This window comes from Peromyscus leucopus, chromosome 20 (genome assembly GCF_004664715.2).
Source record: "Peromyscus leucopus breed LL Stock chromosome 20, UCI_PerLeu_2.1, whole genome shotgun sequence".
Taxonomy (NCBI): Eukaryota; Metazoa; Chordata; class Mammalia; order Rodentia; family Cricetidae; genus Peromyscus; species Peromyscus leucopus.
Genome location: NC_051080.1, coordinates 41826164 through 41839417, shown reverse-complemented (window position 1 = coordinate 41839417; position 13254 = coordinate 41826164). Strand labels below are relative to the sequence as shown.

At 49.1% G+C, this 13254-nt stretch overlaps 1 protein-coding gene across 1 annotated transcript in view; it reads right to left on the bottom strand.

Moving 5' to 3' along the window:
* The window catches only part of Matn2 (matrilin 2), a 149024-nt gene extending 138205 nt beyond the window's left edge, over positions 1-10819 (bottom strand). Inside the window, 1 exon segment of the mRNA XM_028884461.2 lies at positions 10644-10819. The gene's annotated coding sequence lies outside the window, so the exon portion shown is untranslated.
* Positions 10820-13254: the final 2435 nt, after the last annotated feature.

Here is a 13254-nt window from a genome sequence, read left to right as displayed (position 1 = left end):
ATAATAATAGTGTTATTAGTATCAGACAATAGGGATTTTTCACATAATAAGCTGCTGCTTATCCTCGGGTCAATGGTGGTTTCTTGGTTTGGCATTGATAGCTGCTGGCGTCTGAAGAACACGCATCATCTCTCAGTGGAAAATGAATCGGCTTTTGAGGACAGTCCTTTCAACTCTGAGCAAATGAGGAGAACTGTTGTGTGAGAAATAGAGGTTCATTCCATCCAAGCGGCTTCAGTGACGCTTCGGGGGCACAGAAAGAATGTTCTGAAATAATACAAGCCCTTTGACTTTTGTTTTAGCCATTTTTCTCCTTCCCATGAAACAATGAGCTCTTTCAGTTAGCTCTACCAAAGCTGCGGCAGGAGGGCTGCATCGCCATTCTGACTCACCCGGAAAGCAGCTCCGGAGTCAGGAGCGCTTGCTGTGGGTCTTGAGCTGAGAGATCTGGCTCTTGACATTCATGTGACCTCACTTGTGTGTCATGACCCCTGGGCTCAGGAAGAGCTATGACCTCGAACCCTGGTACACTGAAGACGATACAGGCAATGTTAATCCCCGTTCACACAAGAAGAGCAAGTGGGGGCTGGGAAACGGCTCGGGGGTAAAGGCACTTGCTGTCAGACCTGACAGTCTGAGATCTACCCAGACCTGACAGTCTGAATCTACCAAACTGACAGTCTGAGATCTACCCAATCCTGACAGTCTGAATCTACCCCAAGACCTGACAGTCTGAGATCTACCCCAAGTCCTGACAGTCTGAGATCTACCCCAAGACCTGACAGTCTGAGATCTACCCAAGACTGACAGTCTGAGATTACCCAAGTCCTGACAGTCTGAGATCTACCCCAAGACCTGACAGTCTGAGATCTACCCCAAGACCTGATAGTCTGAGATCTACCCAAGACCTGACAGTCTGAGATCTACCCCAAGTCCTGACAGTCTGAGATCTACCCCAAGACCTGACAGTCTGAGATCTACCCAAGACCCATGTGGTGGAAGGGAACAACTCCCACAAGTTGTCCTCTCACACCCACACATCTGTGCTTACATACATACATACACACACATACATACATGCATACATATACATACATACACACACACTATATACATATACCTATATACACACATACAATCAGACACACAAATACATACATACACACACATACATACATGCATACATTTATATACATACATACACACATACATACATATACATATATACACACATACAATCAGACACACACAAATACATACATACACACACGCAATCAGGCACACTCAAATAAATACATATACATATACATACATACATATACACACACATACATATATACACACAACTACATACACACAAATATATACAATAAATTTCCTAATGTAATTAAGAAAAAATTGGGAAGGGCACTAGTGTTGATTTCGTGTTCCAGGCTAGGGAGGGAAGCAGGCATTTTGCAAACTATCATCTCATTTGATCCCCCCATCATCCTGCAAAGCAGATAAGATGTCACCTTTGTGGAAGAAGCTCTAGGGTTTATAGACAGAGACCCTCCAAGGACTCAGAGCTAGTTAACTGGTAAAGCCACGAAGCTCTCTACCCCAGCCAGCTCTCAGGCAGTCAGAGACAGACGGACAGACAGAGCAGTTCTGTCCCTCACGGACGTCTGTCAGCACACCAATACATGACTGCACTCACAGATAAGCAGGCCACGCTAAGAATGAATCTCAGAGGCTGCATCTGTGTCTGCCTTCCACTTATTTTCAGAACTGCTTGGCCAGCAAGTGGGAAGAAATGTACTCTAGGACACAAAGGCCCCACGGTACAGAGACAGCTCGAAATCCAGAGCCTGGTTACTAAGACCTGACCTGACTGTGTGTGATTCCATCCAACTCATCTTCTCCCCCGTGAGCCTTTCAAGGCCAAGGTCACCCTAGTTGTCCACACACCAAGACCAGATTCAATCTGCCCTCTGCATCCTGACTGCATTCAGGAACGCACAGACGTCATTTTCCTTTCTCTGCTTCCTTCCTGTCTCCCAGCTGCTTCCATGGCTGCAGCCACTTTTGCAGCCCAGGCCTTTGGCTCCTAGACTCTTGCAGGGGCCGCTAAAATGCCCTCTCTGCAGCTCCTTCGCCTGTTTGAGGTCTGTCGATGGCCTCGCTGAACAAATGTTACATTCACATGTGTCCGTGACTGAGCACAGGCCATGGATGTCCCCACACTTCCCCTAAGCTCCCAACTGGAGTCTGAAGTACTCAGATCCTTTCACAGGGGTGCCTTTGCCCACACTGGTTCCATGGCCTCCGATGCCCACACTCTATATTGCCTACATTCTATATCGATCAAGATGGCATCAGCCCTCCATGTATGACTCATGGGTCACCAAGGCTTCCACACATCACAGACGGGCTTGTCTGTCAGCACTTGGTTTATTCCTGCTACCAGAATTGCTTCCTGCCTAGACGTGAGCTACCGTTTGGGATGACACCTGTTGCCTATGTCCCCCACATGCTGGGTTCCAGATTTTGTAAATAAGTTTGTGGATAATCAGTGTGTTGGACAAATGCCTAGTCAATAAAAGATCAATAAATGTCAAAGCAAACTGGCTGCTCAAGCCCACGTCCTTACTCATGACATTTGCCCGAATGCAGGCAACCCCAATAGAAGGTTCTCATTCTCCTAACGGCAGGAAATTTCCTAACGGCATTGCAATTTCATTTTAAAATAAAAATTTAAAACATGGATTTGTTTATTGTATTTTATGTGTGTGAATGTTTTGCTCCCGTGTATGTGTGTGCATCATATGTATGCAGTGCCCCAGACGTCAGTAGAGGGCATCAGATGCCCTGGAACTAGAGTTACGAGTGGTTGTGTGCCACCACATGGGGGCTGGCCCTGGAACTCTTCCACAGGATCAAGTTCTCTCAACCCCTGAGCCATCTCTTCAGCCGCTCACATGCAACTTCTCTCTTTCTTGAACAATCTCATTTTTACTTTTATTGACTCTCTGTGGATTTCACACCATGCGTTCTATCCTACTCACTTGCCTGTCTCCCGGAATCTGCCCTCTGCCCTTGCAACTCCCGCCCCCAAACCAAAACCAAATTTAAAAGAAAAACCAAACAAAAGAAACAAAACAAAACAAAACAAGTTTTTTAAAAGAGGAAGAAGGATCTTGTGGAAGCTGCAGTGTGGCCTGTGTAGCTCTGACTGACCTGGAACTCACTCTGTAGACCAGGTTGGCCTGGAACTCACAGAGATCCACCTGCCTCTGCTCCAAGTGCTGGATTAAAGGTGTTGCCCACCACGTCGGCTTTTTTGTGTATGTGTTGTGTTGTTGTTTTGTTTCTGCCACAACTTTTGGTCCTGGACCCTTAAGACAGGCTGTTTCTCCAACAACAGCATTAGGTGACTTCTTCAGTCTAGAAATTTCCAGCACCTAATCCTCCTCCATTTCCAGTGAAATACCAAGAATGCCTCCAGACACAGGGCAAACTTTCTGCTAAGAAAATTCCTAGCAAGTGGTCTTCAGTTCCCTGAATTCCCTAATGCATTTGTATCAAGTTTTTAATGTAAAAAGTCACTGCAAGTTCAATGGCTCAGACAAACACACATTTACTAGCTTATTGTTATGGAGGTCTGGATTCCAAATGATTCTTATTGGGTAAAATCCAGGGTTCTCAGGACTGGCGCCTCCTGCATTTCCTTCCCTCAATCCTTCCAGAGACTTCCTGCATCACTCGGTCTATTGTCTGTGAACATCACCTACCATGTCGGGTTCTCTCTTCTACTGCTGTTGAGGACCCTGTGATTATGTTAGGGTTACTTGAAGAGTCCAGGATTATCTCTCTGTTTTGTTTTTAAACGTTTATGTATTGTTATTTTATGTGTATGAGCATTTGCCTTCACAAGCATCACACGCATGCCTGGTGTCTTTCTTAATAGGTCAGAATCCTCTGAGTCTGGAGTTACAGATGGCTGTGAGCTGCTGTGTGGGTGCTGGGAACTGAGCCTGGATCCTCAGCAAGAGCTTTTAACCACTTAGCACTTGTGTTATTTTTTATTTTGTTAAGACAGGGTCTCACTGTGTAGTTCAGGCTGGCATTGAGCTCATGATTCTCCTAACAGCCTCCTGAGTGAAGAAGACGTTACTGGAGTGTGTTCTACCACATCTGGCATGTTTCTGTTTTCAAGATTTTTAAAGGTCATCTAATTACTCATCTTGATTCCTGTTCTTAATATCCTTTATGGCAGGGACAGACAGACACCTTTAGAAAGTGTTACTCTTCCCACACAGAGCTTGAGAGTGTGCTCGGAGAGGCCAGCGGTGCAGCCCTGTTCTCCTAATCATTCCCCTTTAGAAGATGCACAATGGAGAGGACCCTGTGAAGCATTCTTCAAACTTCCTGCTTCGCTGGGCAGTGATGGTGCACACCTTTATTCTGTTGATAAATCAGGTTGTTGTTTACATACGTGTTCACATCCAGCAGCAACCTTGATTTGTGTACTTTTTATGTGTACACATCATGAAACGTTTACTTCTAAAAACCAATCTTTGAGCGAGGCAGTGGTGGCGCACACCTTTAATCCAAGCACTCGGGAAGCAGAGGCAGGCAGATCTCTGTGAATTCAAGGCCAGCCTGGTCTACAGAGTGAGATCCAGGACAGCCAGAGCTACACAGAGAAACCCTGTCTCACAAAAACGAAAAACACAAAACAAACGAACAAAAAACGTAATATTTGTTGACCCAGGTACCTTCAGAGGGTAGGTAATAATTCGCTTGGACTCAACAGGGATCTTCTGGGATACAGACCTGGCAAGTGGCTACATTGTTCACTGAGCAAAACTCTGTTGATCTGTGCTGTGTCTGTGCTTTTATACATTTATTTATTCTCCACTCATTTGCTTATCTTTTGATGCTGGGGGTTGAAGTTGTAGATACAGTTCAGTTGGCAGAGCACTTGCCTAGCGTGTTGTGAGATCCTCAGTTCAGTCCCCAGCACCACAATGAATAAATAGACAGACAGACAGACAGACGCTGGCAACTGGAACCAGCTCCTTGCACATGCTAGGCAAGAGCTCCCCTGTGGGGCTACAACCCCAGATAAGCATCCAGTGCTAACAAAGCTCTGTTCTTAGAGCCTGTCATAAACCAGAGCCCAGAATTGAAACAGGGTTTCCCTGTGTAGCCCTGGCTGTCCTGGAACTCACTCTGTAGACCAGGCTGGCCTTGAATTCACAGAGATCTGCCTGCCTCTGCTTCCCGAGTGCTGGGATTAAAGGTGTGCGCCACCACTGAAATCAAGAAATCTGGGCCTGGGAGTCCCAAACAGTTTTGGCATCGGGGACCTACCGTCCTTATTCCTTTTACCGGGCATGACTTGCAATTCTGTGGAACCTTATGGTTCAAGATAGTTTTCAGTCCCCAGTGAGGATGCTCTCATTCAGGAGCTGAGAAAGACTGAACTAGGAAGCTCATCATGCTCTTCCCAGTGATAAGCACACCTTTCAGAGATCGCAGGTGTGAGGTGCAGAATCAGGGCCACCATTCCTGCGTGTCCTGTGTCACTGGAAAGTGAGGGTTGTGCGGTGAGAGAAGTGGGGTGACCGGCAGTGTCTGCCGAGGCCTCTGCAGCTTTGGTGTGGCAGCTGCTCAGACCTAGGGTTGTGACTGTGGGGATGGACAGGAAGAAGTCTGCAGGAGACAAACTGCGACAGACTCAGTGTGGGATCGAGGAGGGGAGACGGTGGCGCTACCATGTGTGTCACAATGCGGTGATGGGCTTCCCAGAGGGTGGTTACTGGCAAGAGAAGGAGCTGACTTACATGTGAGTCCTTGAAGGGAGTTTTGGCAGCTATTTTAAGCCAAGTATTGTTCAGGGGAGGCGTGTTCGTCAAAAATGGCCCCAGTTGTGGTTGTTTTGAGTGCTTACAGAAATCAGCTGAGTGAAAAACGTGCCAGAGATTTCCACTTAGAATTCAGTAATGAGCCGGGCAGTGGTGGTGCACGCCTTTAATCCCAGCACTCGGGAGGCAGAGCCAGGCGCATCTCTGTGAGTTCAAGGCCAGCCTGGTCTACAGAGTGAGATCCAGGACAGGCACCAAAACTACACAGAGAAACAAAAAGAATTCAGTAATCAGTCTTGAGTGTGCAACACCGTGATGACAGGAGTAAACTGTGCTTTGTATTGTAAAAGTCATTTAAGTGTGTGCACGCACGTGTGTGCATGTGCGTGTGCGTGCGTGCGTGCGTGTGCGCGCGCGCGTGTGTGAGCGCGCATGCGTGTGTGTGTGTGTGTGTGTGTGTGTGCGTGTGTGTGTGTGTGTGTGTGTGTGTGTGTGTGTGTGTGTGTGTCTGCCTATGGGCAACCCAGACTCAGAGGATTCTGACCTATTAAGAAAGACACCAGGCATGCGTGTGATGCTTGTGAAGGCAAATGCTCATACACATAAAATAACAATACATAAACGTTTAAAAACAAAACAGAGAGATAATCCTGGACTCTTCAAGTAACCCTAACATAATCACAGGGTCCTCAACAGCAGTAGAAGAGAGAACCCGACATGGTAGGTGATGTTCACAGACAATAGACCGAGTGATGCAGGAAGTCTCTGGAAGGATTGAGGAAGGAAATGCAGGAGGCGCCAGTCCTGAGAACCCTGGATTTTACCCAATAAGAATCATTTGGAATCCAGACCTCCATAACAATAAGCTAGTAAATGTGTGTTTGTCTGAGCCATTGAACTTGCAGTGACTTTTTACATTAAAAACTTGATACAAATGCATTAGGGAATTCAGGGAACTGAAGACCACTTGCTAGGAATTTTCTTAGCAGAAAGTTTGCCCTGTGTCTGGAGGCATTCTTGGTATTTCACTGGAAATGGAGGAGGATTAGGTGCTGGAAATTTCTAGACTGAAGAAGTCACCTAATGCTGTTGTTGGAGAAACAGCCTGTCTTAAGGGTCCAGGACCAAAAGTTGTGGCAGAAACAAAACAACAACACACACATACACAAAAAAGCCGGACGGTGGTGGGGCACACCTTTAATCCAGCACTTGGGAGGCAGAGGCAGGTGGATCTCTGTGAGTTCGAGGCCAACCTGGTCTACAGAGTGAGTTCCAGATCAGTCAGAGCTACACAGGGAAACTGTCTCGAAAAACAAGACAAAGCAAAACACAACCCAACATAACAAAACAAAACAGAAGTTGTGGTTGGTCAAAAAATAGAGAGCGTACAAAAAGAGACAGAAGTAGCAACTTCTAGTCTGAGTTTAAGAAGCCCAGGGCTCAAAAAGGGATTTAGCTGGAACGGATGATTCAAGGTTTTGAGATGGTAAAGCGAGCCTTCATTTTCCTCACGGGCTCAAGGGAACTACAAGAGTCTGAGAAACAGTAACGGCAGAAGGGCAACGAGAAGGGAGGGCAGGAAGGGGGTTAAGGGAAGGGAGGAGAGCTACAGACAGAGGGAAACCGGACAGAGACTGGAAGATGCTGTTCCTGCCTCAGAAAATGGAAGGAGGGTCTAGGAGCCAAAACCTGAGACAGGGTTAGACGTCAGAAAACATGGGGAGCCACAGTTTCCCTGGAGCCAACAGAAAGAACGTGCCCGCTGACCCTTCCATCAGCCCCTTTGAGGCCCTTCACCTGCTGAGCTCTGGGGCTGCAAGTCGTGAGCTGGTGTGAAGCCATTACATTTGTGGTGACTTGTAGCAGCCATGGGGAACTCTTACAGCAACTTTAAGTGGCAATGCGCATTCCGGTGGCACATCCACAGTAGACAGTGGCTTCTCTGTCCCTGCTCTTAGAACTTCGGGTCTGCTTAGTCGCTGATTTTGATGTAAAGCTATTTGTGAAATTTTTTAGTTTCAACCAAGTCACTGAGCAACCGGGAGTACTGGACAAATTCACATGAACTACGTTTGATCCTCAGAACCTATGACATGACCTATGACAGTGTCTCACCTGTTAGCTGAGTGATCTGACTGAGCCCAAGGTAATGGAAAGTATAGACAGTGAGCACCAACCACTCCCCAGAGCCGGCCACTGCATCGAGCACGCCACGTGTGCTACGTAGGTCAGTTTTCCCAACAATCCTACTCCTGGTTTGCAGATGAGGAAACTCAGGCATGGGGCCCAAGTCACTTTTAAAGTTCTTAGAGCTGTGAGGAGCTGGGACTGGCACTCGGGCCCTTCAGATGTCAAGAACAGAGCTTTGAGCTGTTCCCCTCCTCTGCCAGGTCACTGTCACTTCACTACTGACACTGGCTGAGGGCCCTGTCCAGTCCCGCCACTAAGTCACCTCCAGGCTGTGGTGACTGTCTGGCTGCTGAACTGTACTGCAGAACTGAAAGGTGACCTCATGGGCTGCAGCTCCAAGGGCTCCCAGACTCTTGGAAGAGCATCCTGCATTGTGTCCTAGCAACAGTATGTGCACCACTCTCTGGGGTATCAGCCATCCCCACAGTCTTGGGCTTTACCCCCATGTTCATTTTAAACAGGGAAGGGAGTCCTGTTTAGCTTCCCCCAGAGAACTGGGACTCCCAGGGAAGGAGGCTGAGCATGGTACAGAACCAGCAAGCCAAGTCCAGGGGAACTCCTGGAAGGGCCCTTGCCGCCCTGGCTGTTCTCACCTCTCCATGGAGCTCTACCAGGCCCAGCACCTCCCCAGGAACTGCTCACCCAGCCAGCTTTCCTCGAGACTACGCCTTCTCTCTCCTTCCCCACCCCCACATCTCTGTGCCTTCTCTTGGTTACCGATGAGAACTGCTTCTAGGCAAACTGATTTTTTTCCAGACTCTCCAGTTGTTCATATTCCTTTCCTGTCTTTCATTTTTTTTTTTTTTCAGAGCTGAGGACCGAACCCAGGGCCTTGCACTTGCTAGGCAAGCGCTCTACCACTGAGCTAAATCCCCAACACGCCTTTCCTGTCTTTCAAAGAACAACATCTCTTTGCTTTTCCTGAAATCTTGAGCCTCACTTCAATTTTCTTCTTCTTCCTCTTCTCCTCCTCCTCCTCCTCTTCTTCTTCTTCTGGAAGGGTCTCACATAGTTCAGGTTGGCTTTGGACTTATAACCAAGATGACCTTGAACTTCTGATCCTCTGGCCTCTCTACATTTCAAGTGCTGGCATTATTGGCATGGACCACTGTGCCCAGCCTTCCCCTAGCCTTCTGCTGTCAGAGATGGATGGTCTTAGCTAGTAGTTTAGGGCTTGCCAATTGTCCAAGGGTGTGTCAGATTTCAATTATGCTATGACACCTCCAGCAGCGAACCTCAGGCCTGGTGGCTCCTGATTGCCTGGGTCTGGACTCACACACCAGGGCCTGCAGAACCCTGGATTATAGAAAAGAGTTGGCTGGTGGTTTAGGGGCCTGAGGCTGAATTCTATCAACTGAAGTAAAAGTAGGAACAGCAGGAAACAGAAAATGAAAACCTGCAGGCATTAGCCTTCAGTGGGGTTTCTAACAGAACAAACTTCCCAGGCATGGAGGAAACCTTCAAGGCCACAAACCCACCTTGGCATCTTGACCGGCTTTGTGAAACTACCCCTTTGACAATAGGCAGGGGGATGGTGTGGGAATGGACGGCGCAAAAACTCCATTAACACATACAGACGACCTGCCATCCTAGTGCATCCTCAAGAGGCTTTTCCCTAGAATGGGGTGGTGGAGGTGGTGGTGGTGGTGGTGGTGGTGGTGGTGGTGGTGGTGGTGGTGAATTCAGTGTTCACACAGACTCACTCATTTTTCCAGAAAGGTGGGTGGCAGAGCTTGCTAGCCATAGGAGACTTCTAGAACTATTCTCTGGATTTCTGTCTAATCTTATTTAATCCTGTAGGCATTATAATCCCCACCAGATAGATGTGGAAACGGAGGAACAGTTATTGTTATCTCCAAGTACTCCAGCTTGTAATTTAGCAGCTGGAATTTGAATGAGGCCAACTGGTTGCCAACCATCTGTTCTTCACCCTGGCTTGGTCGCCTCTTCCTTGACAATTCCTCAAAGGCTAAAGGGAAGTGCTCTGCAGATGCATTGTGGGAGTGCCATAGTTATCACTGTTGACTCATAATTGAGTGGAAGCATGTCCCAGAGCTGAGTATCTCCCAGTACACCTACCTATTCCTGGAGACCATACCAAGGAATTGTCTCCATATTTTTCTGTCCTCTCCCCAAACTGTCCTCCAGGTTTCTAGCAACTACCACAAAACGCCCTCTTCCTATCCTTCTTCCGCAATACAAGGGAGTCGGAGCAGTTACAGAGAACGCAAAGGAAATCCAGACAACCCTGGCCTTGAGATACCAGTCTACAGGGAAAACCGAATTATTTTCTACCTGGTAGATAGGACTGTCACTACAAAATCGCTCAACAAGTCCCCATTCCCTAGTCAGTGTGGAGCGGGTCTGGGTTTCCCTGCGGCGGGGTACAGCGCCCCCGCGGGGCACTCGGGGACCGCTGCGGCGGCGCCGTGCGTCCTGCGCCTGGCCCGGCGTGGCAGGACTTCTCCCGGCCGAGGAGACCCGGCAGCGCCACCACCCTTCCCACCCTGCCCAGTGGACAGTGGCTCCCCGATTTCGTCGCGTGCGTCTGTCGGTCAGTGGGTCGGTCTGTCCGTGCCCGGGGCAGCGCGTCGCGCTCACCTGCAGCCACCGCCGCGGGTACTGGGGAAGCGAGGCAGGGGCGCAGCCGCGCGGATCTGTCTCCGTCGTCCGCCGCCTCGCCCCGCGGAGGACCGCAGCGCTCCTGGAGCACCGCTCCCGGGACGCGACGAAGAAGTCCGCGCCAACGCCGTGTCCTGAGCCGCCGCCTTCAAGTCCCATCCCAGAGCGCTCCCCGCGCTCGCTGGCTGCTTGCGAGGCTCTGGGCGAGGGCGGCGCGGGGAGGCGGTACCGCGCGAGGGTGGGGAGCGGGCGGGCGGAAGGAGGGGTGTCCTCTTTGGGGATGGGAAGGCGGGGAGAGGCGGCGGCCAGAGCTGCCCCACCCTGCAGACAGCCCCCAGCCCGGGACCGTGGCCGCGCTCCCTGACTGCTGCCAACCTCATTCTCCCTGTGCGCCCTCAGCCCGAGTGGGATGGCTAGGACTCCAGAGCTAGGAGCAACTGGAGGCTTTAGGAGCTTGTCAGGTGGGCGGAAGGGGGTCCTGGTAACCGGAGTCATAGCAGAAGTACTAGAACCCGAATTGGGGATTATTTTCCGCAGAAGGCATCCATCGACCACGAAGATGAAGAAAGAAGTGGTGAGAATTGACGGTGACTGGCGACAAGTGCCTGGAGCAGTCTTGGCAGTCTAGGACCGCCCCACCAGCGCCAATTCATATTAACAGTATCCTCTGGCCTTGGACCAGCCCCTGGGGTGGGGAAGGAGATTAGGATGCCAAGATGAAGAATCGAAATTCCTCCCCTGAAGGAGCAGAGTCTAGTTCAGACAAGACTTAAAGAAATTATGGGCAAGACTTTCTGTAACTTTGTTAAGCGAGGGAAACCTTACCTGAGAGAGTGGCCCTCCTTGGAAGGACAGAGAAAGCAGGCCTGGTCAGTAGCAGGGAACCGAGCTGACTCCCCAACTCTACCACATCTGGGATGACAGGACTCTGCAGTAGACCCGAACATCTCCCAATGAAAACGCAAAATCTATCAGCCAACCGCTAAGCCAATACACCCAATCCGGGTTTTACCAAACCATCAGGGAGAATCAGAACTAACCACTTTCAAGTCTTCTGGATGTGTCCGTGTTTTGGGGCTGCCTATGTTTTGTAAATACCCATCAATTCCTATTCAATAAAAGGTGTTCTCTAGAATACAAATAAATGTCATGTGCAAGACCTATTCCTTCCCAAAGCTCCAGGGGTGAGTAAAGTCTCAGCCATGGGCAGTGGTGGTGGTGGTGGTGCACACCTTTAGTCCCAGCACCCAGGAGATAAAGGCAAGTGGATCTCTGTGAGTATGAGGGCAGTGTGGTCGACATGGTGATTCCAGGCCTGCTAGGGTGCCATAGTGAGGCAGTCAGAAACATAAAACAAAGGGTTAACACACTGCCAAGAAATAAGCAGGGACTCACCACCCTGTGTTCCTCACCTGAACCTTAGGCCCACAGGCTGCTGCTGGCAGCCTGCACAGGTCAGAAATGATTTTTCTGTTTGTGTGTTTGTTTTTAGGGTTTTTGTCTTTGGGAGGAAGAAGACGGAAGTCAGAAAATAGAGTAAAATCTTCAGGAAATGTTTGGTCTTGGATCCTACAGAAGAAAATTCTTCCTGAGTTAGAGCCAGTGAAACCCTCGAGGGGTTGGGAAAGCTCAGCTACAAATTATGGAAACTTATATTTAAAATGTGCATCTCTATTCCAAGACACCAGTAGGATCCAGTCATTTACCAGGGAAACAATAGTTATCTGGAAATCCTTCCAGTTTTTAAGGAGGCTCTGATTTAATAATGACCCCCATTATCTGGTTTGTGCCAGCTAAAATGGGTGTTCCCACCCTCCAGGGAGTTCATGGAGATTCTTCAGAACAGGAAATCCTTGGGTGGAGCAGGACTGAGGGCAAGCAAGGCAAAGGGGTCTGATGAGTGGTTCTACCTGGTGGGGTGCTCTTCAGGTCTGCAAATCATCATATGTGCATACACACATGCATACATACATGCACATATACATATATGCACACATACATACATGCACACATACATACACACATACATGCATGCATACATGCATGCATGCATACATACATACACACAGTGAATCAGATGAACGTTCAGTGTCCTGAACTACAGTCGGAGCAATGGTTCACCTCTGGTACCTTAGTGCAGGGCAAGGGGGTAAATGGGGATTGATGAGAGGGCTGTGGGAGGAAAGACCCAAATCTGCCTTTTCTGCCTGAGGTTCTGCTGTAGATGTGCAGAAAACTTTACTCAGAAGAAGCATGGGCTAAGGTTTCTAGCTCATGTGGGCACCCACATAAACAAACAAGCACGAAGGCGGTCGTGTCCAGAGCTCGTGGGATGACTGGTCAGACCTTGGTAGCTGTGCCGCAGATGCACTGGCGTTCTCCGTCTCTGCAGATGGTCTCTGCCAACTCAATACAAGCTAGAGTCATCTGGGAAGAAGGAATTAAGAACATGCCTCCGTCAGACTGGCCTGCGGGCAAACCTGGGGGGAGGCAGTTTTCTTGATTAATGATTGATTTGGGAGGGTCCAGCCTACTGTGGGTGGTGCCACCCATGGGCAGGTAGTCCTGGGTTGTATTTACAAAGGCAAGC